A 24,326-nucleotide genomic window follows, 5' to 3' on the forward strand; every position below is an offset into this window, starting at 1 on the left:
GTGGGTGGTGGATGCTGATGCTTTCTGCTGAAATAAGTGGGGAAGAGGGAGGGGGGAGAGTTGATGCATTGGTGCTGTCTGTGTATGGGAGGGGGAGGGGTGCTTTGTGTTTCTAATGCTTTTCTGTCATTCATTCTTTGGGGTTCTTTTCTGTTTTTGTGGATGTCTCTGAAGAGTAAGAATTTCAGGTAGTATACAGTATACATTCTGTGAGATAAAATAGAAACATTGAACCAATGAACCACTTAGGGTTCCTGTTGATACCCAATGCTGCCTGTACATGTGCATACACAGGGGAAGGAAGCACTGAAACACAAGGCCGACTCCTCCAACCCCACACAAAGCACACCTGCCCAGACTCTCATTCCATGCCTGACCACAGGCTTACTGAACTCCTTGGAGAGTGTCCTCAACAGGAGGGAGCTTTCTGCAAATGCTCATCCCATTAGGGGCCCACTGATTCAATGTACACCCATCTTTACACGACTTTAACCCAGCACCATCGCATCCCTCTGCCCCGAGCTCAGCTTCTGCCCTTTACCATCAGTACACATTGATTTATCTGGAGACAAAAAGGACCACAGGCTCAAGAGATTCTGCAGATGCTGAAAATCTTGAGCAACCCACGCAAAATTCTGGAGGAACTCAGCAGGTCAGGCAACATCTATGGAGAGGAAAAAGTTTCGGGCCAAGACCCTTCACCAGAACTCTTCATCGGGTCTCAGGAGACCCTTAGGGCTGTGTACTGTCCCCTCCTTTACTCCTTGTACACCGATGACTGTGTCACCACCCACAGCTCTAATCAGCTAATTAAATTTGCCAACAACACCACATTGACTGGCCTAATCTCAAACAATATAAGGTGGCCTACAGGGAAGAAGTCAACTCTCTGACACAGTGGTGTCAAGAAAATAACCTCTCCCTCAATGTTGCAAAAACAAAGGAGCTGGTTGTGGATTACAGGAGGATGGAGACGGGCTAATCCCTATTGACATCAATGGATCTGGGGTTGAGAGGGTAAACAACTTCAAATTCCTCGGCATCCACATCACCGAGAACCTCAAATGGTCTCTGTACACCAGCTGTGTGGTGAAAAAGGCACAACAGCGCCTCTTTCACCTCAGTTGGTTGAGGAAGTTTGGTATGGGCCCCCAAATCCTATGAACTTGCTACAGGGGCACAATTGAGAGCATCCTGACGGGCTGTATCACTGCCTGGTATGGGAACTGTACCCCCCTTAATCACAAGGACTCTGCAGAGAGTGGTGCAGACAGCCCAGTGCATCTGTAGTTGTGAACTTCCCATGATTCAGGACATTTACAAAGACAGGTGTGAAAAAAAGGACCCGTAGGATCATTGGGGACCCGAGTCACCCCAACCACAATCTATTCCAGCTGCTACCATCCGGGAAATGGTATCGCAGCATAAAAGCCAGGACCAACAGGCTTCGGGAGAGCTTGTTCCACCAGGCCATCAGACTGATTAACACGCCGATCTGAGTATATTTCTATGTTACATTGTCTGTTCTATTTATTATAGATTATTATAAGTTACTATAACCACTGCTCCCTGACCCTTAAGCATTATCATGGAAAAGGATAGAATCAGAGAGGACAGGAAAATTTTTAATTGGGGAAAGGCAAATTATGAAGCTATAAGGCTAGAACTTGTGGGTGTGAATTGGAATGATGTTTTTGCAGGGAAATGTACTATGGACATGTGTTTGATGTTTAGAGATCTCTTGCAGGATGTTAGGGATAAATTTGTCCCAGTGAGGAAGATAAAGAATGGTAGGGTGAAGGAACCATGGATGACAAGTGAGCTGGAAAATCTAGTCAGGTGGAAGAAGGCTGCATACACGAGGCTTAGGAAGCAAGGATCATATGGGTCTATTGAGGAATATAGGGTAGCAAGAAAGGAGCTTAAGAAGGGGCTGAGGAGAGCAAGAAGGGGACATGAGAAGGCCTTGGCGAGTAGGGTAAAGGAAAACCCTAAGGCATTCTTCAATTAGGTGAAGAACAAAATCACGACAGGAGTGAAGGTAGGACCGATTAGAGATAAAGGTGGGAAGATGTGCCTGGAGGCTGTGGAAGTGAGCAAGGTTCTCAATGAATACTTCTCTTCATTATTCACCAATGAGAGGGAACTTGATGACGGTGAGGACAATATGAGTGAGGTTGATGTTCTGGAGCATGTTGATATTAAGGAAGAGGAGGTGTTGAAGTTGTTAAAATACATTAGGACAGATCAGTCCCCGGGGCCTGACAGAATATTCCCCAGAATGCTCCACGAAGCAAGGGAAGAGATTGCTGAGCCTCTGGCTAGGATCTTTATGCCCTCGTTGTCCATGGGAATGGTACCGGAGGATTGGAGGGAGGTAAATGTTGCCCCTTGCTCAAAAAAGAGGATAGGGATAGGGATAAGGATAGTCCGGGTAATTATAGACCAGTGAGTCTTACATCTGTGGTGGGAAAGCTGTTGGAAAAGATTCTGAGATCGGATCTATGGGCATTTAGAGAATCATGGTCTGATCAGGGACAGTCAGCATGGCTTTGTGAAGGGCAGATCATGTCTAACAAGCCTGATAGAGTTCTTTGAGGAGGTGACCAGGCATATAGATGAGGATAGTGTGGTGGATGTGATCTACATGGATTTTAGTAAGGCATTTAATAAGGTTCCACACGGTAGGCTTATTCAGAAAGTCAGAAGGCATGGGATCGTGGGAAGTTTGGCCAGGTGGATTCAGAATTGGCTTGCCTGCAGAAAGCAGAGGGTTGTGGTGGAGGGAGTACATTCAGATTGGAGGGTTGTGACTAGTGGTGTCCCACAAGGATCAGTTCTGGGACCTCTACTCTTCATGATTTTTACTAACGACCTAGATGTGTGGGTAGATTATGAGGACATGCAGTCCTCTTTTACTGTCATTTAGTAATGCATGCATTAAGAAATGATATAATGTTTTTCCAGAATGATATCACAGAAATACATGACAAACCGACTTAAAAACTAACAAAAGCCATATAATTATAAAATATAGTTACAACAGTGCAAAGCAATACCGTAATTTGATAAGAACAGACCATGGCACTGTAAAAGTCTCAAAGTCTCTTGAAAGTCCCATCATCCCACGCAGACAGTAAACCTCCAGCGCCGCAAACTTGCCGATGCAGCATCCTGGAAGCATCCGACCACAGTCCGACTCTGAGTCCGTCCGAAAACTCCGAGCCTCCGACCAGCTCTCCGACACCGAGCACCGAACACCATCTCCGCTGAGCGCTTGGACCCCGGCCCCAGCAACAGGCAATAGGCAAAGCCAAGGATTTGGGCCTCCCCCTCCGGAGATTTTCGATCGCACAGTAGCAGCCGCAGCGAAGCAGGCATTTCAGAAGTTTCTTCAGGTGTTCTTCCATGCACACTGTCTCCATCAAATCCAGATAGTGCATGGTCCCCTAGTTAACACATACAATATTCATTCGGAACGGCCACGTGCGCTGCGTTGCACCGCTATCTTCTCCTCCCTCGTTAGAAGAGTAGAAGGGTGGGTTGGCAAGTTTGCAGATGACACAAAGGTTGGTGGTGTTCTGGATTACAAATACCTGGGGATACGAATTGACAATAAACTGGACTGGTCTAAGAACACTGAGGCTGTCTACAAGAAGGGTTAGAGCCGTCTCTATTTCCTGAGGAGACTGAGGTCCTTTAGCATCTGCCGGACGATGCTGAGGATGGTCTACGAGTCTGTGGTGGCCAGTGCTATCATGTTTGCTGTTGTGTGCTGGGGCAGCAGGCTGAGGGTAGCAGACACCAACAGAATCAACAAACTCATTCGTAAGGCCAGTGATGTTGTAGGGATGGAACTGGACTCTCTCACGGTGGTGTCTGAAAAGAGGATGCTGACCAAGTTGCATGCCATCTTGGACAATGTCTCCCATCCACTACATAATGTATTGGTTGGGCACAGGAGTACATTCAGCCAGAGACTCATTCCTCCGAGATGCAGCACAGATCGTCATAGGAAGTCATTCCTGCCTGTGGCCATCAAACTTTACAACTCCTCCCTTGGAGGGTCAGACACCTTGAGCCGATAGGCTGGTTCTGGACTTATTTCATAATTTACTAGCATAATTTACATATTACTATTTAACTATTTATGGTTCTATTACTATTTATTATTTATGGTGCAACTGTAACGAAAACCATTTCCCCCGGGATCAATAAAGTATGACTATGACTATGATAATATAGAGGATTGTCGAAGATTGCAGAGAGACATTGATAGGATGCAGAAGTGGGCTGAGAAGTGGCAGATGGAGTTCAACCCAGAGAAGTGTGAGGTGGTACACTTTGGAAGGGCAACTCCAAGGCAGAGTACAAAGTAAATAGCAGAATACTTGGTAGTGTGGAGGAGCAGAGGGATCTGGGGGTACACGTCCACAGATCCCTGAAAGTTGCCTCACAGGTGGATAGGGTAGTTAAGAAAGCTTATGGGGTGTTAGCTTTCATAAGTCGAGGGATAGAGTTTAAGAGTTGCGAGGTATCGATGCAGCTCTATAAGACTCTGGTTCGGCCACAATTGGAGTACTGTGTCCAGTTCTGGTCGCCTCACTATAGGAAGGATGTGAAAGCATTGGAAAGGGTACAGGGGAGATTTACCAGGATGCTGCCTGGTTTAGAAAGTATGCATTATGATCAGAGATTAAGGGAGCTAGGACTTTACTCTTTGGAGCGAAGGAGGATGAGAGCAGACATGATAGAGGTGTACAAGATATTAAGAGGAATAGATAGAGTGGACAGACAGTGCCTCTTCCCCAGGGCACCACTGCTCAATACAAGAGGACATGGCTTTAAGGTAAGGGGTGGGAAGTTCAAGGGGGATATTAGAGGAAGGTTTTTTACTCAGAGAGTATTTGCCGCGTTGAATGCACTGCCTGAGTCAGTGGTGGAGGTAGATACACTAGTGAAATTTAAGAGACTACTAGACAAGTTATAAGGAGGAATTTAAGGTGGGGGGTTATTATGGGAGGCAGGGTTTAAGGGTCAGCACAACATTATGGGCCAAAGGGCCTGTACTGCGCTGGGCTATGTTCTATGTTCTATAATTGCACATTGCACGTTCAGACGGAGACGTAACATAAAGATTTTTACTTCTCATGTATGTGAAGTATGTGAAAGAAATAAATAAAGTCAGTTCAATTCAATTCCTGGCCTGAAATATTGACTGATTATTTCCCTCTGGTGACTGCAGGCACTGGAACCTGAAGCAAGGATCAAGATGAAGGAGGAAATGGACAGTTGATGTTTTGGGTGAAGATCTAAGGCTATCGCTTTTAAATGTTGATATTACATTTCCTTCCACAGATGCTACCTGACCCACTGAGGTACCCCAGTATCTTGTGTGTTGCACCTTGGTTTATCTATTGCTCACCTGGCTGGTGAGAGTCTCTGCTTCACTCTGAGAGAGGAAGGGCTGATGAAAACAGAAAATGTGGACCCACATATGTAGAGAAGTGCCCCAAGGTCCTTAGAAAGCTATGTTTACATATCGCATTAACCGAGACACTAAACTGAAAGAAACTAACAAAGGTTCATGTTAAATTCGATGTAAGCATCCTATTTAAAATTTGATCTGAGGAAGAAAGGGTAGAGTATTTTAGTTTGAAGTTCTCATCACAGTGATGACACTTACAGATTACTGAGAGGAGTATTTCGCTAAGATTCACTTCAGTGTGTCAAGTGCTTGGGAGAAGATGAAAAGAGATTTACCAAATATTTTCTGACAATGCATTCAATTAAATGTGCACAGGCTTGTCTCAAGACATTCCACAGAAATACCTCAAAGTGTTCCATGTCTCTAGCATTACTGTAAGGGAAGTTGTTTGCCACATCTGTCAGGTGATGACCATTTTTTGCATGGCATGATCCCACAAATGGCTTTGAGGGGAACGGACTGTTAATCTGTTTTGGAAGGTATTAATTGGAGGAGGAATCTCATCCTGACAGTTGAGTGTTCTTATTCTCTGCTGTAAAGAAGACAGAGAAGAACTGAAAGAGGAATCACTGTAAACCATGTACAGTGAGCTCCTGACTGTTTTTCAATGATATAGAATCACCCATATCATTGCAGTCAAACATTTGGGAAAATATATGTTCATTCATAAATGTTAAGTGGAGAGCACTGTTTCCTTGACCTGCTGGAGTTCTCCTATATTTTCTCTTTTTGTCATATTTGCAGCATCTGTATTGGTTTTCTTGGCTGGAGCTGGGGCTGGGCAGAGACATGGGTATAGGGTAAATAGGTGTCCGGCCACAGTGTTGATACCATCGGCGGTGATTTAGGGGATTGATGGGTGTTCCAGTGCTGGAGACAGATCAACTGCAGGATAAGAGCTTCCACACCCACCTTCCCAATACATCATCACAACCCCTCGCACCTATGGGAAATCCTGTGTACGCACAAGATGATAATACAATACATGATGCAACTCAGTCCCTAAAGTCCCACACTCACCCCTCCACCCCAGTGTCACCCCCACAGTCCCTTTGCCCTCCCACCACATTTATCCCACAAAGGGAGTGGCTGAGGGCTCTCCACTTCTTCCTTAAGCAGAGATCCAACCAGTTCCTCTCCACTAGTATGCTCATTAACCTTGCTGAACTTCACCTTGAACAACTTCTCATAGAATTGTACAGCACAGAAATAGGCCTTTTCGATCCTCCTCATTACTGACTATTGTGATACATGCCGATGCTAATCCCATTCTCTCACATAAGGCTCCTATCCCTCAATGGCATTCCTCTCCAAGTACCAGTCTGAACACCTACCATCACAACATGTCAACAGCAGATGCCATTTTATTGGCTCACCACTCAACTTTGGAACATCTGTACAGTAAAGATGCATACATTAGGATGCTCTTCATTAACCACAGCTCAGTATTCAATACTACCATCTTTTTGAAACTAATCAATAAGCTCCAGTTCATTTCCTCAATTGCAGTCCCCAGTGAGTACAGATTGGCAACAAGATCTCTTCTACAACCACCATCAACACAGGTGCGTTACAAGGCAATGTGCTTAGCCCCCGTTTTACGTGTTTTTATGCTTATCACTAAGTACAGATCCAATGTCATATATAAGTTTGTTGACAACATCATTGTTGTTGGCCGAATAAGTGGTGGTGACAAATTGGTGTATAGGAGGGAGATTGAAAATTTGGCTGAATGGTGCCAGAACAACCTCTCACTCAATGTCAGCAAAACCAAAGAATTAATTATTGACTACAGGATAAACCGGAGGTCTATGCACCAGTCCTGGTATGGAAACAACTGTGCCTAAGTCATAGAGTCATAGAACACTGCAGCACAGAATCGGGCCCTTCAGCCCATCTAGTCCATGCTGAGCCATTAATCTGCCTAGTCCCATCAACCTGCAACCGGACCATAGCCCTCCATACCCCTCCCATCCATATACCTATCCAAGTATCTCATAAATGTTGAAATCGAAAGGCTTCCATCACGTGCATTGGCAGCACATTCCACACCCCCACCAATCTCTGAGTGAAAAAGCTCCCCCTCATGTTTCCCTTAAGTGTTTCACCTTTCATGTTTTACCCATGACCTCTATTGAAATAGCCTCCTTGCATTTACCCTATTTATACTCCTCATAATTTTGTATATCTCTATCAAATCTCTCCTCAATCTTCTACACTCTAGGTAATGAAGTCCAAACCTATTCAAACTTATAACTCAGTTGCTCAAGTCCCAGCAACATCCTTATAAAATTTCTCAGTATTCTTTCAATCTTATTTGTATCTTTCCTGTAGGTATATGACCAACAACTGCACACAATCAACCAAATTACAATTTGGAGTAAAAATTATATAATTGTTACCATGTCTTATATAATTTCAACATAACATCCCAACTCCTGCACTCAGTACATTCATTTACGAAAGTCAATGTGCCAAAAGCTTTTGTTATGACCCTATCATGTTACACCACTTTCATGGAATTATGGATCTGTATTCTGAGATCCCTCTGCTCTACCATACTCCTCAGTGTCCTGTCATTCACTGTGTAAGAGCTACCCCGGTTGGTCCTCCCAAAGTACAGCACTTCACACTTGTCTGCATTAAATTCTATTTGCCATTTTACAGCCCATTTTTTCAGCTGGTCTAGGTCCTACTTCAAGCTTCAATAGTCTTCCTCGCAATCCACTATGCTCCCAATCTTGGTGTCTTCCACAAATTTGCTGATCCAGTTTTTTTTATAGGCATCCGTTAGTCTCGTGAGATCGTGGATTTGTGCCTTGGAAGGTTTCCAGGATGCAAGTTGCCCATGCTGCAAGTCTCCCCTCTCCACATCACAGATGTTGTCCAAGGGAAGGGCATTAGGACCCATACAGCTTGGCACCGGTGTCGTCGCAGAGCAATGTGTGATTAAGTGCCTTGCTCAAGGGCACAACATGCTGCCTCAGCCCAGGCTCGAACTAGTGACCTTCAGATCACTAGACGAACGCCTTAACCACTTGGCCACGTGACAAGTTTACCACATCCAGCTGATCCAGTTTACCACATTATCATCCAGATTCTTGATATACAGCAGATGACAAACACCAATGAACCCAGCACTGATTCCTACAGCACACCACTAGTCACAGACTGCTAGTCGGAGAAGCAAACATCTACTACCAATCTCTAGCTTCTCCAATGAAGCAAATGTCTAATTCAATTTAATACCTCAGCATGAATGCCAAGATTACGAACTTCCTTGACCAACCTCCCATGTGGGACCTTGTAAAAGGCTTTGCTAAAGTCCACTCTATAGAAAAACTCTATATGATTAGTTGGACATGACCTGCCATGCACAAAGGAATGCTGACTATCCCCAAAAAGTCCCAAATACTAATACCATTTTTTTTCCTTCATCAAGCCAAGATGACGCCATGTACAGCAGCCGTGTTGTGTACTCCGAATTGGCATTGTCATTTTCTGCTTATCTCTCTACTTCTTTCTGAACTTCTCTTACAAGAAGCTGGAAGACACATTAGATATGATCGATTGATTCTTGAACATCGGAAAGACAGCAATCAGTCTTAATATGCTACTTTTCTACCACTGGGTCCTCTTGCTCCCAGGACCCACAGGAGGTTCATTCACCACACTGGCATTGCCGAGGAAGTGGCGATGGAGGTGAGGAGGAACGGCCAGCGTCTAGGTTAGGTTAAGACGGCATGCAAATCGGCCACCGCTCTCTTGCATACTCCTGGCCAAAGTACAGTCCCTGGACAACAAGCTGTGTGAGCTGAGAGCCAGAATATCCTACCAATGGGAAACAGAGCACTGTAGCATTTTATGATTTACTGTAACCTGGCTGTTGGAGGAGATACCGGACCAAGCCATTGAACCCATCGGGTTCTCTGTGTTTGGAGCAGACAGGTCTAAAGACCTGTCTGGGAAAAGTAAAAGTGGGGGAGTATGTTTCATGGGGAACAATGCTTGGTGTGACACAGGTAGCGTGCATACCCTCAAATCTTTTTGCACCCCAGGTCTGGAGTACCTTGTGCTGCTATGTCGACCTTTCTGACTGCCTAGAGAATTCACATCAGTTTTTATTACAGCTATGTACATTCCATCACAGTCCAATACCAACCTGGCTCTCAATGTGCTTTACAAAACCATCATCATCCATGAAACCACTCCCCCAGAGGCTGCTTTCATCATCGCTGGAGACTTTAACCAAGTGTCCCTGACTACAGCTTACCCGAAGTTCTACCAGTACATCGAGTTGAGTACATGGGGAGGAAGCATACCCAACCACTGCTACTCTCCCTTCTGCAATGCCTACAAACCACTTCTCTGCCCTCTTTTTGGAAAGTCTGATCATTCCTCCATCTTGCTCCTGCCCGCCTACAGGCAGAAACTGAAGCAGGAAGCAGTCATAGTGAAAACCATCCACTGCTGGTCCAACCAATCAGACTCAGCATCACAAGACTGCTTTGATAGCGTCACCTGGGAGATATTTTGCACTGAGAACATCTCCAAATACATGCAAGTGGTCACAAGCTTCATTTGGAAGTGCATGGTTCCTCAAAAATTAGTTCAGGTCTACCCAAACCAGAAGCCTTGGATAAATAGTTCAGTGTGTGTTACTCTCAGCGTAAGGGATAAAGCCATCACCTCCTGAGACTAACAGGAACTCAACAGATGCCTCATGATTTATGAAGAGCCATCAAGGAGGCAAAACAGCAACACAGGGACAAAATCCAGTAACAACTCTGCAACAATTACACACGCTGCGTATGGCAAGGATGGTACACCAGCAATGACTTCAAGAGGAAACACAGCAGTGCCACCTCAGTCCTGGATGAGCTAAGTGTTTTTTACCCTTCATTCGAGGTTGATAAGCCTGAACCCCCAAGGATAGCCACTGACGAGACTTGTACCTTGATCATCTCCGAAGGTGAGCTACATAGAACTTTCCCACATGTCAACGGCCGCAAGGCAGCAGGGCCAAACGGCATTCCAGGGCACGTCCTCAAAGTGTGTGCTGAACAGCTGGCTGGTGTGTTCACAGATATTTTTAATCTCTCCCTCTCCCAGTGTGTTGTGCCCTCCTGTTTCAAATTATCCATCATCGTCCTTGTACCTAAGAAAACCAAGGTAGCATCCCTGAACGATTGCCGCCCTATTGCACTCACCTCAATTATAAGCAAATGCTTTGAGAGGCTAGTTAAAGACTAAATCTGCAGCATGCTACTACCCACACTGGACCCCTTACAATTTGCCTGCTAACAGAACTGGTCTACCAATAATGCCATAGTCATAGCACTACATATTGTCCTCACTCACTTGGAGAAGAGGGATGCATATGGTAGAATGGTGTTCCTGGACTACAGTTCAGCATTCAACACCACTATTCCCTCCAGACTTGACAGGAAGTTCAGAGACACCAGTCTACACCCCACCTTGTGCAGCTGGATCCTAGACATCCTATTGGATCACCGACAGGTGGTCAGGATAGGCTCCTTCACCTTTACCCCTCTGACCCTCAATACAGGTGCCCCTCAGGGTTGTGTTCTGGGTCCCCTCCTCTACTCCCTTTACACTCACGACTGTACTGCCACACACAGCTCCAAACTGCTGATCACGTTCACAAATGACACGACTTTGATCAGCTTTATTTCTTGTGGTAATGAGAGAGCCTACAGAGGAGAGGTTGACACCCTGACACAGTGGGGCCAAGATAACAACCTCTTCCTCAATCCAAAAAACAGAAGAGCTGATCGTGGATTACAGGAGGAATGGAGACAGGCTCACTCCAATCAACATCAATGAGACTGCAGTTGAGAGGGTGAGTAATTTCAAGTTCCTCTGTATACACATCACCGAAGATCTCACCTGGACTCTACACACTGGCTTTAGGGCAAAAAAAACATAACAGCATCTCTTCCACCTCAGGCGACTGAAGAAGTTTGGCATGGGCCCTCAAATCCTCAAGACATTCTACAGAGGCACCACTAAGAGCATACTGACTGGCTGTATCACCACCTGGTACAGGAACTGCACCAACCTTGATTGCTGGGCACTGCTACACATCTGGACATCCCAGTGCACCTGTGGACATGAACTTCCTTCCATTGAGGACATTTACAGCTGCAGGTGCAGAAAGAAGCCCTGGATGATCATTGGGGTCACCAGTCACCCAACCATAAACTGTTTCAGCTGATTCCATCTGGCAAACGGTACCACAGCATTAAAGCCAGGACCAACAGACTATGAGACAGCTTCTTTCTACAAGCCTTTAGACTTTTAAATTCACATGTCCATACATTGCGACTGAGTCATAAACACAAAGATTTTTATTCCCTCACATTGTGGGATAGATAAACAATAGACAATAGACAATAGGTGCAGGAGTAGGCCATTTGGCCCTTCGAGCCAGCACCGCCATTCACTGTGATCATGGCTGATCATCCACAATCAGTACTCCGTTCCTGCCTACTCCCCATATCCCTTGACTCCGCTATCATTAAGAGCTCTATCTAACTCTTTTTTGAAAGCATCCAGAGAATTGGCCTCCACTGCCTTCTGAGGCAGAGCATTCCACAGATCCACAACTCTCTGGGTGAAAAGGTTTTTCCTCAACTCCGTTCTAAATAGCCTACCCCTTATTCTCAAATTGTGGCCTCTGGTTCTGGACTCCCCAACATCGGGAACATATTTCCTACGTGTCCAATCCCTTAATAATCTTATATGTTTCAATCAGATCCCCTTGCATCCTTCAAAATTCCAGTGTATACAAGCTCAGTCACTCCAATCTTTCAACATATGACAGTCCCGCCATCCCGGGAATTAACTTCGTGAACCTCCACTGCACTCCCTCAATAGCAAGAATGTCCTTCCTCAAATTTGGAGACCAAAACTGTACACAATACTCCAGGTGTGGTCTCCCGAAGGCCCTGTGCAACTGCAGAAGGACTTCTTTGCTCCTATACTCAACTCCCCTTGCTATGAAGGCCAACATGCCATTAGCTTTCTTCACTGTCTGCTGTACCTGCATGCTTACTTTCAGTGACTGATGAACAAGGACACCAAGATCTCATTGTACTTCCCCTTTCCCTAACTTGACACCATTCAAATAGTAATCTGCCTTCCTGTTCTTGCCACCAAAGTGGGTAACCTCACATTTATCCACATTAAACTACATCTGCCATGCATCTGCCCACTCACCCAACCTGTCCAAGTCATCCTGCATTATCTCAACATCCTCCGCACATTTCACACTGCCGCCCAGCTTTGTGTCATCTGCAAATTTGCTAATGTTACTTTTAATCCCTTCATCTAAATCATTAATGTATATTGTAAATAGCTGCGGTCCCAGCACGGAGCCTTGTGGTACCCCACTAGTCACTGCCTGCCATTCTGAAAAGGACCCACTAATCCCTACTCTTTGTTTCCTGTCTGCCAACCAATTTTCTATCCATGTCAGTACCCTACCCCCAATACCATGTGCTCTAATTTTGCCCACTAATCTCCTATGTGAGACCTTATCAAAGGCTTTCTGAAAGTCTAGGTACACTACATCCACTGGCCCTCCCTTGTCCATTTTCATAGTTACATGCTCAAAAAATTCCAGAAGATTAGTGAAGAATGATTTCCCCTTCGTAAATCCATGCTGACTCGGACTGATCCTGTTACTGTTATCCAAATGTGCCGCTATTTCATCCTATATAATTGATTCCAGCATCTTCCCCACCACTGATATCAGGCTAACTGGTCTATAATTCCCTGTTTTCTCTCTCCCTCCTTTCTTAAAAAGTGGGATAACATTAGCTACCTTCCAGTCCTCAGGAACTGATCCTGAATCTATAGAACAATGGAAAATAATTACCAATGCGTCCATGATTTCTAGAGCTACCTCCTTAAGTACCCTGGGGTGTAGGCAATCAGGCCCTGGGGATTTATCAGCCTTCAGTCCCATCAGTCTATCCAACACCATTTTCTGTCTAATGTGAATCTCCTTCAGTTCCTCCGTTACCCTAGGTCCTCTGGCCACTATTACATCTGGGAGATTGTTTGTTTCTTCCCTAGTGAAGACAGACCCAAAGTACCTGTTCAGCTCGTCTGCCATTTCCTTGTTCCCCATAATAAATTCACCCGTTTCTCTCTTCAAGGGCCCAACTTTGGCCTTAACTAATTTTTTCGTCTTCACATACCTAAAGAAGCTTTTACTATCCTCCTTTATATTCTTGGCTAGCTTGCCTTCGTATCTCATCTTTTCTCCCCCTATTGCCTTTTTAGTTATCCTCTGTTGCTCTTTAAAAGTTTACCAATCCTCTAGCTTCCTGCTCATCTTTGCTATGTTATACTTCTTCTCTTTTATTTTTATACTATCCTTGACTTACCTTGTCAGCCACAGTCGCCCCTTACTCGCCTTAGAGTCTTTCTTCCTCTTTGGAATGAACTGATCTTGCACCTTCTGTATTATTCCCAGAAATACCTGCCATTGTTGTTCCACTGTCATCCCTGTTCGGGTACCTTTCCAGTCAACTTTGGCCAGCTCCTCCCTCATGGCTCCATAGTCCCCTTTGTTCAACTGCTATACTGACACTTCCGATTTTCCCTCCTCCCTCTCAAATTGTAGTTTAAAACTTACCATATTATGGTCACTACCTCCTAATGGCGCCTTTACCTCGAGTTCCCTTATCAAATCCGGTTCATTACACAACACTAAATCCAGAATTGCCTTCTCCTTGGCAGGCTCCAGTACAAGTTGCTCTAAGAATCCATCTCGGAGGCACTCCGCAAACTCCCTTTCTTTGGGTCCAGTACCAACTTGATTTTCCCAGTCTACCTGCATGTTAAAATCCCCCATAATAACCGTAGCATTACCTTTGCGACGTTGCAATTTTAACTCTTGATTCAACTTGCACCCTACATCCAGGCTACTGTTTGGGGGCCTGTAGATAACTCCCATTAGGGTCTTTCTACCCTTAGAATTTCTCAGTTCTATCCATACTGACTCTACATCTCCTGATTCTATGTCGCCCCTCGCAAGGGACTGAATTTCATTCCTCACCAATACAGCCACCCCACCCCCTCTGCCCACCTGTCTGTGCTTTCGATAGGACGTATTCCCTTGAATATTCATTTCCCAACCCTGGTTCTCTTGCAGCCATGTCTCTGTTATTCCTACAACATCATACTTGCCAATTTCCAACTGAGCCTCAAGCTCATCCACTTTATTTCTTATACTTTGTGTATTCCTATATAATACTTTTAATCCATTACTCCCCTCACCTGTCACATCGATTCCTATTGCACTTGGCCATACTCGCCGATCCTTTCCTGAGCTTTCTGCACCACTAATTCTGTTGCTTTTCTTAACTTTCCTTATTCTCTCTTTCCCTTTAACTCCATTCTTATATTTCCAGTTCGTTCCCTCCCCCCCACTACTTAGTATAAACACAACCGTGTAGCAGTGGCAAACCTGCCTGCCAGAATGCCGGTCCCCCACCTGTTAAGATGCAACCTGTCCCTTTTGTACAATTCATCCTAAATAAATTCTGCCTCCACTCCATTAGCATACCTTCCAAAAACTTATCCCCTACAGATGTCAGGCTGACTGCTGTATGGTTTCCCAACTTATTCTCAGAGGAATACAATGGAACCACATTAGTTTTGCACTAATCCTCCAGCACCTCAACTGTGGCTAAGGATGTTGTAAATACCTCAGCTTCTGTCTCCTATGTAAATACAGATGCAAAAAAAAACATTTAGGAATCTCCCCCATCTCTTTCAGGGCAATGCATGGATTACCATGCTGATCTTCAAAGGATTGATTTTGTCCTTTGCTGTAGTTTTTTTCTTAATCTATACAGAAGCCCATGGGATTCTGTCATGCCTTGGTCTGGCCACCTGTGGGTGCCAGTGTCCACTAGGCTCCAATGCCTCTCCTCCCCTGATCATTAGATGATTATTTTCTCCTGCATCTTGTTTAAGTTATCTGTATACCTGTCCGTTGTTTTGTTTGTCTATTTAAGTTCCACCTGGTTTGTTTGTCTTTCCTCAGCATTGTGTATACCTGCCTTTTGTGTGGTGATTCTTGAGTCCTAGTCTGTGCTCTTTATATGACCCAACCCACAAGTAAAGCTTTGTTCAATTCCATCCTCGTCTCTGGTCTTCTCTGCGCTTAGGTCCACCTGCCTCTCCTGATAGTCCCTGGGGTGAAGATAACACCATAACAACCCCAGGTCAAACCCAACCTGGCAACTACCCATCCTGACAGCAAGACTGAGCCACAACATGGACATAGTAGAGTATGAGCCTTTCTGATCAGTGTTGGCCAGCTGGAAGTCATAGCACGGTGAGTGGACATGAGTGTGTGCTCAAGTAGATCTTAACAGCCTTGCGGATGCTCATCGAGATCATCCAGCTGAACTCGCTGCCACCCCAGCTCCCGAGTCTCCAAACCTTCCAACACCTGAGCAATTTGAAGGCAACCCAGGGACCTGTAGAAGATTTCTTATTCAGTGTTCTCTGGCTTTCGAGTTGCAACCTACCAAGTTCCCCTCTGACTGCTGAAAAGTGGCATATATCACCTCTCTCCTCTCTGGCAAAGCTCTCGCTTGTGCTACAATCTGGGAATAGAACTCTTCAAATTGTGCTGATGTATCCCTCTTCACCAGAAAGATGAAAAGGGTGTTTGAGCACCCAGTCAGTGGACAATAGGTGGCCAACCAACCTTTCCAACTTTGTAAGGGTACTTTGTCAGTGCGGCTGACTGCACCATTGAGTTCTGCAACCTTGCAGCAGAGAGTGGTTGGAACACTTTATAGCCCTCGTAGCCATGTTTCACCATGGGTTATCAGGTGAAATTAAAGATGAATTGGCAGCCAGAGATCCATTTAAAGATCTCGAGACTCTCATTGATACCTCCATCCAGGTTGGCAATTATCTCCAGGAAAGGAGAGGAAGGCACTGCAGTGAGTCCTCAAGGGCTGCCAGGTTCCAAGCCCCTCCAGCCTCATTGTCCTCAGTGCAGTCATGCACACCTTCCAACTTCCCTCAACTTCCTCTAGAGGAGCTGATACGACTGGGCTGAACCTGACTTTCTCCAGCTGAGGGGGATGGAGAATGAAGGGAAAGTGCTGTCTCTACAGTGGTGAGCCAGCCCATTTCCGTTCTGCATGTCCTAATCGGTCAAGAAAACATCCAGACTCATCCCAGGAAGAGAGATCTGTGACTGGTTCCACCATTCTTCCCAGGTCTGGGGTTGTGCTATCAACCTCCATTTCCTGTGGCTAACAAAAACATGCTCAGAGCCTTTGTGAATTCTGTTGCAGCAGGCAGTTTCTTCCTTCTAAGCTTAGGCCTGGCCCATGTTAACCAACTGGTGAAGCCAGAGCTCTGTGCAGAAGACCTCTAGGCCCTGGGAGGATCTGCCACCTCACTGCTCCCATCTGTCTGCATATAGAACAGCATACCAAGACTATCTAGTTTCACCTTATTCAGTCTCCTGAGTTCCCATTGATCCCTGGTTAGCCCTCCACAGCGCACAAATTGACTGGTCCATGGGGTACACTCCACAGATGGTCTTCTCACTGCCGGGCTGCCTCTTGCCCCTCCCAAGCCACCTCCTGTCTTTCCAAAGCTGTCCCGGGTTCCGCACAAGTATGAAGACCTGCTGGACATTTTTAGTAAGAAAAGGACCACAACATTCCCACTTCATCACACCTATGACTGTACAATTGAGTTGCTACTTGGGACCTGTCCAGCCTGAGCAATACTCTACTCCCTGTCAGCTCCAAAAAGGGTGGCCATGGGGGAAGATGCCCTAGCATCTGTTTTCATCCACCCCTCCACATCGCCTGGTTCTTCTTCATGGTGAAAAAGGATGGTAGACTCCGACCATGTATGGTTTATCAAGGCCTTGACAAGATCAGTGAAGAGCTGGTACTCCTTGCTACTGATGTCCATGGCATCCAAGTTATTGCAAGGAGCAACCATCTTGACTAAACTGGACCTCCGAAATGTATACAACCTGGTCTGCATTTGGGAGGATGTGGAGTAGATGCTTTTAAATGGCCATGATAAATATCTCATGATGCCATTCAGTTTAGTCAATACCCCAGCTGGTCTTCCAGGCCCTTATTAATGACATATTCTGAGAGATGCTAAATCACTTTGTATACTTCATGATATACTCAGCTTCTCCAAGACATACTATGAACACATTCAACATATTCTGAGTTCCTTAATGTTTACTCCAGAATCAACTAGCTGTCAAACTGGAGAAGTTGAGTTCCACATCTCTACAGTCTCCTTCCTCGGGTTTATTTTCCTAAGGGGAACCTAGCAAGACCTAAGCCACAACCTTCCACAATCAAACAGCTCCGGTGTTTTCTGGGGTTCACTATTACTGGACATTCATCCACACTTCCAGTTCCATTGCCTCTGCACCCCTTACTGCTCTGACTAAGAGAACCTTCGGCCAATTTTGTTGGACCCCAGACGCCGAGGTACTATAGCTTTCCAGGAATTGAAGCATTCCTTTTCAACAGCTCCTGTCCTTGTCCTCCCTGAAGTGCTGCCCTTCATTTTTGAAGTAGATGCTTCAGATGTTTCTTTCACAATGAACCCCACCTGACCAGAAACCCCATTTCTGTACTTTCTTCTCCTGATGGCTCTCTCCTGCAGAGAGGAATTATGATATGGGGAATAGAGAGCTGTTGGTGATCAAGTTAGCTCTGGGAGGAGTGGAGTCATTGACTGGAGGGGACCAAACATCCATTTGTAGTCTGGATAGACCATGAGAACCTGGCTTCTATTCAAGAGGTGAAGTGGTTAAGTTCATGTCAGGGTCATTGGTCTCTCTTTTTTAACCATTTTGAATTTATCATTACTTCTGTTCTGGTTTGAAGAATTGGAAGTCCGATGCCCTTTCCAGGATTTTGAACAATCTGATTGCCATTCCAGAACCCATCCTCCAGAGGTTTACATTGATCACACTGGCCCAATGGGATGTTCAGACCATCCTCGAGAAGCAGACCCAGGGAACAGCCCACTGTGTTCCCTTTTAATCTCCAACACTGTCTGTTCAGATGTGTTACAGTGGGGCATGCATCACATATCATATAACCGTATAACAATTACAGCACAGAAACAGGCAATCACAGCCCTTCTAGTCTGTGCTGAACTCTTACTCTCACCTAGTCCCACCGACCTGCACTCAGCCCATAACCCTCCATTCCTTTCCTGTCCATATATCTATCCAATTTAACTTTAAACGACAACATCGAGCCTGCCTCAACCACTTCTGCTGGAAGCTCGTTCCACACAGCTACCATTCTCTGAGTAAAGAAGTTCCCCCTCATGTTACCCCTAAACTTTTGCCCTTTAACTCTCAACTCATGTCCTCTTTTTTGAATCTTCCCCATTCTCAATGGAAAAAGCCTATCCACGTCAACTCTATCAATCCCCCTCATAATTTTAAACACCTCTATCAAGTCCCCCATCAACCTTCTACGTTCCAAAGAATAAAGACCTAACTTGTTCAACCTTTCTCTGTAACTTAGGAGATGAAACCCAGGCAACATTTTAGTAAACCTCCTCTGTACTCTCTCAATTTTATCGACATCTTTCCTACAATTCGGTGACCAGAACTGTACACAGTACTCCAAATTTGGCCTTACCAATGCCTTATACAATTTCAACATTACATTCCAACTCCTATACTCAATGCTCTGATTAATAAAGGCCAGCATACGAAAAGCTTTCTTCACCACCCTATCCACATGAGATTCTACCTTTAGGGAATTATGCACCATTATTCCTAGATCCCTCTGTTCTACAGCATTCTTCAATGCCCTACCATTTACTATGTATGTCCTATTTTGATTAGTCCTTCCAAAATGTAGCACCTCACATTTTTCAGCATTAAACTCCATCTGCCATCTTTCAGCCCACTCTTCTAACTGGCCTAAATCTCTCTGCAAGCTTTGAAAACCTACTTCATTATCCACAACGCCACCTATCTTAGTATCATCTGCATACTTACTAATCCAATTTACCACCTCATCATTGAGATCATTAACATATATGACAAACAACATTGGACCCAGTACAGATCCCTGAAGCACACCGCTACACACCCTCCTTCAATCTGACACACAGTTATCCACCACTACTCTCTGGCGTCTCCTATCTAGCCACTGCTATATCCATTTTACTACTTCGATATTAATGCCTAATGATTGGGCCTTCCTAACTAACCTTCCGTGTGGAACCTTATCAAAGGCGTTACTGAAGTCCATATAGACAAAATCCACCGCTCTACCCTCGTCAACTTTCTTAATAACCTCATCAAAAAATTCAGTAAGATTTGTCAGACATGACCTTCCACGCACAAATCCATGTTGACTGTTCCTAATCAGACCCTGTCTATCCAGATAATTATATATACCATCTCTAAGAATACTTTCCATCAATTTACCCACCTCTGACGTCAAACTCACAGGCCGATAATTGCTAGGTTTACTCTTGGAACCCTTTTTAAACAATGGAACCACATAAGCAATATGCCAATTCTCCGGCACCATCCCCGTTTCTAATGACATTTGAAATATTTCTGTCAGTGCCCCTGCTATTTCCACACTAACTTCCCTCAAGGTCCTAGGGAATATCTTGTCCAGACCCGGAGACTATATAGTCCTTAAAAGCACCAGTACTTCCTCTTCTTTAATTGTCATACTTTCCATAACCAACCTTCTTGTTTCCTTTACCTTTCACAATTCAATATCCTTCTCCTTCGTTAAAATGCGAAGAAAAGAAATTGTTCAAAATCTCCCCCATCTCTTTTGGCTCCGCACATAGCCGTCCACTCTGATTCTCTAAGGGACCAATTTTATCCCTCACTATCCTTTTGCTATTAACATAACTGTAGAAACCCTTTGGATTTATTTTCACCTTACTTGCCAAAGCAGCCTCGTATATTCTTTTAGCTTTTCTAATTTCTTTCTTAAGATTCTTTTTACATTCTTTATATTCCTCAAGCATCTCATTAACTCCAAGCTGCCTTTTGTAAATCCCTCTCTTTTTCTGAACCAAGTTTCCAATATCCCTTGAAAACCATGCCTCTTTCAAACTTTTAACCTTTCCTTTCAACATAATAGGAACATAAAGATCCCGCACCCTCAAAATTTCACCTTTAAATGACCTCCATTGCTCTATTACATCCTTCCCATTAAACAAATTGTCCCGATCCACTCCTTCTAAATCCTTTCGCATGTCCTCAAAGTTAGCCTTTCTCCAATCAAAAATCTCAATCCTAGGTCCAGTCCTATCCTTCTCCATAATTATATTGAAACTAATGATATTGTGATTATTGGTACCGAAGTGCTCCCCAACACATACCTCCGTCACCTGCCTTATCTCATTCCCTAACAGGAGATCCAACACTGCCCATTCTCTAGTTGGTACCTCTATGTATTGTTCCAAAAAACTATCTTGCACACATTTGACAAACTCCAAACCATCCAGCCCTTTTACAGAATGGGCTTCCCAGTCTACGTGTGGAAAATTAAAATCTCCCACAATCACAACCTTGTGCTTACTACAAATATCTGCTATTTCCTTACAAATTTGCTCCTCCAGTTCTCGGTCCCCATTAGGTGGTCTATAATACACCCCTATAAGCGTCAAAACACTTTTCCTATTCCTCAATTCCAACCCAAATAGCCTCTGTAGATGAGTCCACTAATCGATCCTGCCAGAGCACCTTTGTTATATTTTCTCTGACAAGCAATGCAACATCTCCACCTCTTGCCCCTCCTATTCTATCACACCTGAAGCAACGAAATCCTGGAATATTTAGTTGCCAATCACACCCTTCCTGCAACGTTTCACTAATAGCTACAACATCATATTTCCGGGTATCATTCCATGCTCTAAGCTCATCCACCTTTCTTACAATGCTCCTAGCATTAAAATAGATGCATTTAAGAAACTCTCCAACTCCTACTCTCTGTTTATCCTTAATGGAGCAAACAACTTTGTTATCTTTTAATTCCTTGCCCCTACATCTTTGGTCTGACTGCTCCTGATCTCTGTCCCCTGCCTAGCCTCCCTCTCACACTGTCTACCTGCTTTCTCTATTTGTGAACTAACCTCCTCTCTCCTAGTCTCTGGATCTCTGGACATCTGAGGACTGTTCAAACAGCAGAGGTTATCAAGAGGCAGTTCTGGTGGCTGGGCATGGATCCGGACATTAAATCATTCATAGCAGCCTTTCACATCTGTGCTCAGAGCAGCGAACCAGATCATGTCCACAAAAGCTGCTACACCCACGTAAGATGGCGGCGCACATGGTCGTAGCAGACTCTCTGGCTCCAATCAATGGTGCAATTTCTTGGCCAGTTCATCCTGTTTATATTTTATATGATCATAAAACACTGCTGACACCTTTACTGCACACTACATATACTCTGAGTTAACTTCGTTGTGGGAATACTTTGTTTTTGTGTTGTGTGTGATGTGTTTTGTGGGTGCAATGTGGTCCAGAGGAGCATTGTTTCATTTGGTTCGATATATGTACAGTCAGAATACAATAAACTTGAGCTTTAACTGCCTGACCCTGGTCCCACATTTCCATCGACTTCATTCCCTGTCCATAGTGCGGACCGGTTCTCCAAGTCCTGCCACTTTGTGCCTCTACTCAAGCTTACCTCAGCTCGGGAGATGGCAAACCTCATGTTCCAACACATGTTTAGAGTAGTACATGGCCCTACCCAGGATGTCGTTTCTGACCAAGGCCTTCGGATTACCTCTTGATTTTAGAAGGCCTTCTATCAGCTCACTGGAGCTACAGTCAGCCTCTCATTGGGATTTCACCCCTGTCTTCTCCCAACTCCAAATGGCAGATGGACAGAACCATCCAGGACCTGGAGAAGACTGCGTTGGCCAACCCAATAATTTGGAGTGATTATTAGCTCTGGGCAGAGTTTGTTCCTAGCATTCTATGTCACTCTCCCATTAAATGTCAGTTTAGTTATTCACACCTTCTATTTCCTGAGTCCAAGTCTGAGGTGGGAGTCCAATCTGCTGAATAGCTGATCCATTGTGCTGGTGGAAGTGGAGGAAAGCTCGGGCATTCTGCTGAAGGTCTTTCTGCAGCAACAGCAGCATGCATACAACTGAAAGAGGCTGAGGCCTTTGTTCTGTGCTGGTCAAAGGGTCTGGTTCTCCAACAAGACCTTACTATAAGCATTGTGCCTTGGAAACTGGCGTCATACTACATTGGACCATTCAAGGTTCTCCATCGGATCAACCCAGTCACTTACCATCTTCACTTACCATGCATAAAATGCCATTTGGGAATCTCATTCTCATCCACAGGACCTCCTCTCTGTTCCCGGTACCAGTGAATCCTACACAACAGCTTGCCTTCTCTCCCTGCTTCCCTTCTGAGCCACAGGGCCAGATTCTATGCCAGAGACCTGACTACTATGGCTTTCCTCTGCTATGTCATCCCCCAAGGCAGTATACCTGTTATTGAGAGGAATAGCTGCAGGAGTACTCTTTACTGATAGGTACTTGAGTCCTGATGAAGGGCCTCGGCCTGAAATGTCGACTGTTTACTCTTTTCCATAGACGCTGCCTGACCTCCTGAGTTCCTCCAGCATTTTGTGTATGTAGCTTGTGTAACCCTCAAGTTCGGCCAGCACGTGTTCGTGTAGGGGAAGACAGCTTCTGGCCCCGCCAAACTGAGAAATCTCATTTGTGTGGATGCTGTGTGATGTGTTGCCCGGTTATAAATCCGCACTGCAAAATATCAAACAGTACACCATATACAATTAAATGATTGAACTTTATAAATCTTAATCTGAATAGAAAAGTAAAAGGTCCCATTTTAAGGAAAAAAGTCAAAAGTGCACGTTGGAGCTCACTAATACGGCTATTCATCAACCATCGACCTCCTCTAAGCGTCGCCGACCTTCAGACCCTCGTTCCCAGTCCACTCCATCCAGTGGTCTACCAGCTTTCTCCACACGCATCTTCCTTCTTCTTCTCTCCCTAACAAAAGGCCCTGAAAATCTTTCTTCCAGACTCACAAGAAAAAACAACATTTCTCCCATTGAATAATATACATTCCAAAGCCCTGTTATCTCTAATCATAACCCAAACATTGCTTCTACAGAGAAACCATTACATTAGTAGTGAAACATTGCAGAGAAACCATTACATTAGCAGTGAAACATTGCAGAAGGGCTATTACATTAGCAGTGAAACCTTATAGCATGTTACACTTGGATTTCCAGCATCTGCAGATTTTGTCTTGTTTGTGATTGGATGACTACTCTGCAAAGTGTCTTCCAGGGATGCCTACCCTGAAGAAATTTAAATCTTCTCTTTGATGGGAGTTCAGTGAAACCCTCTCTCACTGCTCCCCCTCTTTGATGTCTGATGCCCTCTGATTCTTCAACCATGTGCTCACCCAGACCTGTTACCACAGCAGTCCTGATGAAGTGTCTCAGCCCAAATGTCAACTGTTTACTCTTTTCCATAGGTGCTGCCTGGTCTGCTGAGTTCCCTCAGCATTTTGTATGTGGTATTCTCTACTGCCTGCCTATCCCTTTTCCCCCTCCCAACAGTCACCCAGTTACTTGTGTCTTGTATCTTAGGTGTAACTACATCCCTGATTTGCTTGTCAATTAACCCCTCAAAATCTCAAATGATCCAAAGTTTATCCAGCTCCAGTTTCAATAACTTAATGCAGTCTGTTAGAAGCTGCAGCTGGATGCACTTCCTGCAGGTATAGTCATCAGGG

At 44.8% G+C, this 24,326-nt stretch overlaps 1 protein-coding gene across 4 annotated transcripts in view; it reads left to right on the forward strand.

The window, feature by feature from the left end:
• The window catches only part of LOC134355119 (pre-B-cell leukemia transcription factor 1-like), a 537,574-nt gene that overhangs the window by 398,536 nt on the left and 114,712 nt on the right, over positions 1-24,326 (forward strand). The gene's annotated exons all lie outside the window — the stretch shown is intronic.

Source organism: Mobula hypostoma, chromosome 12 (assembly GCF_963921235.1).
Source record: "Mobula hypostoma chromosome 12, sMobHyp1.1, whole genome shotgun sequence".
NCBI classification, from domain to species: domain Eukaryota; kingdom Metazoa; phylum Chordata; class Chondrichthyes; order Myliobatiformes; family Myliobatidae; genus Mobula; species Mobula hypostoma.